Raw genomic sequence first — 4,704 nt, 5'->3', positions numbered from 1 at the left:
CAGCGCGAGGCGCCTCCGCCCCGCCAATTGGCCCCCGCGCCTGTCCGTCGGGAGGGTGGCGCTTACGGCCGGACCGAGAAACTACAAATCCCGGCAACCCCTGCGGCTGAAGTCCCGCCCCCTCCCCCGGCCCTCTCAGGTACCGGCCATCCAAGCTCCGTTTAGGGCAGGGCGGTTCCCTCCGCCGTGGGGATCGCTCTTTTCTCGCCCGACAGCCGGCACTCGGGCTTGGAGCCGGTGGGTTTGGGGGGGCTAGGGTGGTCTTCTTCTGATTCCGGCTCCCTGCCATCTTCAGAGGAGGTTGAGCGGGGGGCGACCGACGCATTCGTTCATTAGCAGCACACGCTAAGGGGTGGAGGGTTCAAGGACGAACACTCGGCCCGGAAAATACTGGGAAGAGCCCCCCTCCGCCCCGCACCGTTCCGCCTCTCCATGAGCTTATTACGGAGAAGTCAGGACGTTTGGCAGCGTGGCTCAGTGGCAAGAGCCCGGGCTTGGGGGTCAGAGGTCATGGGTTCGAAGCCCCGCTCTGCCACCTGTCAGCTGTGTGACTGTGGGCAAGTCACTTCACTTCTCTGTGCCTCAGCTACCTCATCTGTAAAATGGGGATGAACACCGTGAGCCTCACGTGGGACGACCTGATTACCCTGTACCTACCCCAGTGCTTAGAACAGTGCTCTGCCCATAGTAAGTGCTTAACAAATACCAACATTATTATTATTATTATTCCATCATCTGTTTGGGGAGTAGTGAGCTGCTGCTACCTGAGAAGCACCGGTCTGGCTTTGGTAGTTTCCCTGAACAGCCTGACCTTGGACACTGGAATTAGACGAGAGACTAGAGAGGGGTTTGGACACCTCCTTCATTCATATTTATTGAGTGCTTACTGTGTGCAGAGCAGTGTACTGAGTGCTTGGGAAAGTACAGTACAACAATAAACAGTGACCATCCCTGGCCACAAGGAGTTTACAGTTCAATCTAGCCAAACTAATTCTCTTCCCCTCTTCAAAACTCTACTTAAAGCTCACCTCCTCCAAGAGGCCTTCCCAGACTGAACTCCCCTTTTCCCTCTGCTCCCTCTACCCCCCCCTTCACCTCTCCTCAGTTTAGCGCTCTTTTCCCCCCTTTCCCTCTGCTCCTCCCCCTCTCCTTTCCCCTCCCCTCAGCACTGAACTCGTCCACTCAACTGTATATATTTTCATTACCCTATTTATTTTGTTAATGAAATGTACATCACCTTGATTCTATTTATTTGCTATTGTTTTAATGAGATATTCATCCCCTTGATCCTATTTGTTACTGTTCTTGTCTGTCTCCCCTGATTAGACTGTAAGCCCGTCAAAGGGCAGGGACTGTATCTGTTACCGATTTGTACATTCCAAGCACTTAGTACAGTGGTCTACACATAGTAAGCGCTCAATAAATACTATTGAATGAATGATCATAATAATTATTATGGTATAGATAGAGCACGGACTATTTATTTGAAATAGAAGCAGCGTGGCTCAGTGGAAAGAGCCGGGGCTTGGGAGTCGGGCGTAATTGATTAGACTGTAAGCCTGTCAAAGGGCAGGGACTGTCTCTGTTACCGATTTGTACATTCCAAGTGCTTAGTACAGTGCTCAGCACATAGTAAGCACTCAATAAATACTATTGAATGAATAATCTCAGCTCCGCCGTTTGCCAGCTGTGTGACTTTGGGCAAGTCACTACACTTCTCTGGGCCTCAGTTACCTCATTTGTAAAATGGGGATTAAAACTGTGAGCCCCATGTGGGACAACCTGATTACCTTGTATCCCCCAGTGCTTAGAATAGTGCTTGGCACATAGTAAGCGCTTAACAAATACCACCATTTATTTATTTTTTATTTGTTAAGCACCTGTTACGTGCCAGGCACTATACTAAGCACTGGGGGATGCTTAGTCCAATCAGGTTGGACACAGTCCCTGTCCCACGTCCCACAGTCTCAATCCCCATTTTGCAGATGAGGGAACTGAAGTGACAGAGAAGTGAAGTGACTTGTCTATGGTCACCCAGCAGACAAGTGGCAGAACCAGAATTAGAACCCATGACCATAAGAGAAGCAGCATGGCTCAGTGGAAAGAGCCCAGGCTTGGGAGTCAGAGGTCGTGGGTTCTAATCCCAACTCTGCTGCTTGTCAGCTGTGGGACTTTGAGCAAGTCACTTCACTTCTCTGGGCCTCAGTTACCTCATCTGTAAAATGGGGATTAAAACTGTGAGCCCCACATGGGACAACCTGATTACCTTGTATCTACCCCAGCACTTAGAACCATGCTTCCACATAGTAAGCGCTTAACAAATACCACTGTTATTACTATTCTCTGGGCCACAGTTACCTCATCTGTAAAATGGGGATTAAAACTGTGAGCCCCACGTGGGACAACCTGATGATGTTGCATCTCCCCCAGCACTTAGAACAGTGCTTGGCCTATAGTAAATGCTTAACAAATGCCAGCATTATTATGACCTTCTGACTCCCAGGTCCGTGCTCTAACATGCTGCTTCTCTAGAGCGGGGGGGGGGGGGGGGGGGGGGCGGAGAACGAACACACAGGCATCAATACAAATAAATAAAATTACAAATATGTATATAAGTGCTGTGGGGCTGGGAGGCGGGAAGAACAAAGGGAGCAAGTCAGGGTGACTCAGAAGGGGGTGGGAGATGAGGAAAAGTGGGGCTTAGTCTGGGAAAGCCTCTTGAAGGAGATGTGCCTTCAATAAGGCTGTGAAGGGGGTGGGGCGGGGGGTGGTGGTGGGGGGAGAGTAATTGTCTGTCGGATTTCAGGAGGGAGGGTGTTCCAGGCCAGAGGCAGAGAGTAGGCTAGGGGTCGGTGGCAAGACAGGCGAGATCGCGGCACAGTGAGAAGTTTAGCACTAGAAGATTGAAGCGTGTGGGCTGGGCTGTAAGAGAGGTGTGAGGTGAGGTAGGATGACGCAAGGTGGAGTGCTTTAAAGCCAATGGTGAGTTTTTGTTTGAAACGAAGGTGGATGGGCAACCACTAGAAGGGGGAGAAGTGGGGGGAGGTGACATGTCCTGAACGTTTCTGTAGAAAAATGATCTGGGCAGCAGAGTGAAGTATGGCCTGGAGTGGAGAGAGACTGCAAGGAGGTTAATGCAGTAATCCAGGTGGGATAAAATGATTGATTGTATTAACATGGTAGTTTAGCTGGAGAGGAAAGGGTGAACTTTAGCGATGTTGTGAAGGTGGGACTGAGGATTTGGTGACAGACTGAATATGTGAGTTGAATGAGAGAGGATAACGCCTAGGTTATGGGTTTATCTCACATGTGCACCTGCAGAAGGCACCCCTAACAAGGAAATCCCAGAGGGGTTAGAGCCCCTAGACCTCAGGGAAGTGGTGGGGCAAGGCAAGAGCTGCGTACAGGTGCTGGAGTATAACCATGAGAGCCGGCACCATCCCAAACTGAGACCCCAGTATGGAAATGTATGCCTTACTGGCCCAGGCACTCCACTTGGTCAGCATGGTGCTGGGATGCTTTAATATACCATGCTTATTTTGTGGAATTCTTTAAAAATTTTTTTTTAATGTTATTTGATAAGTTCTAAGTGCTGGGGTGAATACAAATTCATCAGATTGGACACAATCCCTATTCCACAGGGGGGCTCACAGTCTAAGCAGGAGGTTGACTAGACATCGGATCCCCATTTTACAGATGAGGAAACTGAGGCACAGAGAAATGAAGTGACTTGGCTAAGCTCACAGCAGGCAAATGGCAGAGCCAGAATTAAAACCCAAGTCATCTGACTCCCAGGCTGGTCACTTTGCACTAAACCTCAGAGCTTCCTTCACCTTCCCAAGATGTGGAGTAGAATTGTTGAAATGGCTGCAATCCAACTGAGCCCACTCGTGCTTGTGGTGACTTTGGCATTCATGAGGAGATTAAGGGCAAAGAAAGGTGCCCTTGAGCTACCAGACCTTACCTTCCATCTTCTTTGTGTAGGAGTTTTCTGTTGCGGGATCTTTCTTGAGAAACTGCCCCTTCATCTCCAAATGCCAGGTGAAGAGAATCGACATTTCCGTTTGTGAATCTCCAAATAATAACAACAACCTCCTTGTCTTCCTGAACCCTCTTTTTATGCTTTGGTTTCAGAGAGTCAGTAACTCTGGATCCTGCCTTATTGAAGGCACATCTCCAAGAGGCCTTCCCTAAGCCCGCTTTTCCTTTTCTTCCACTCCCTTCTGCATTGCCCTGACTTCCCAGCCCCACAGCACTTATGTACCTATCTGTAATTTAACGTCCGTCTCCTCCTCTAGACTGTAAGCTCATTGTGGGCAGGGACAGTGTCTGTTATAGTGTTCTCTCCCAAGCACTTAGTACAGTGCTCTGCACATCATAAGCACTCAATAAACGATTGACTGCTACAGTGTATTTTTCCAGCAACCAATGCTGTAAACTGAAATGGCTCTACCAGCAACCAAATCATTAAACTGAATCGGCTGTACTTAAATCCTGTGAACAGCCACTTTGGCAAGGTTTAGGAACTGGAGGGAATGGAGAAGGAAGGGTCAGCTCCCATTGGGCTGGCTTTTGCATCCCTTTTCAGACCATTCATTACTATTACTGTGCTAAGTACTTCCAAAGTGCTGAAGTAGATGAGTAATCTGATAGGGTACAGTCCTTGTCCCACATGTTCCACAATCTAAAATTGTGGGACAATTT

Source organism: Ornithorhynchus anatinus, chromosome X1 (genome assembly GCF_004115215.2).
Source record: "Ornithorhynchus anatinus isolate Pmale09 chromosome X1, mOrnAna1.pri.v4, whole genome shotgun sequence".
In the NCBI taxonomy this organism is placed as follows: Eukaryota; Metazoa; Chordata; class Mammalia; order Monotremata; family Ornithorhynchidae; genus Ornithorhynchus; species Ornithorhynchus anatinus.
The sequence above is the reverse complement of the archived record's forward strand: the minus strand, read 5'-3'. Positions refer to the sequence as shown.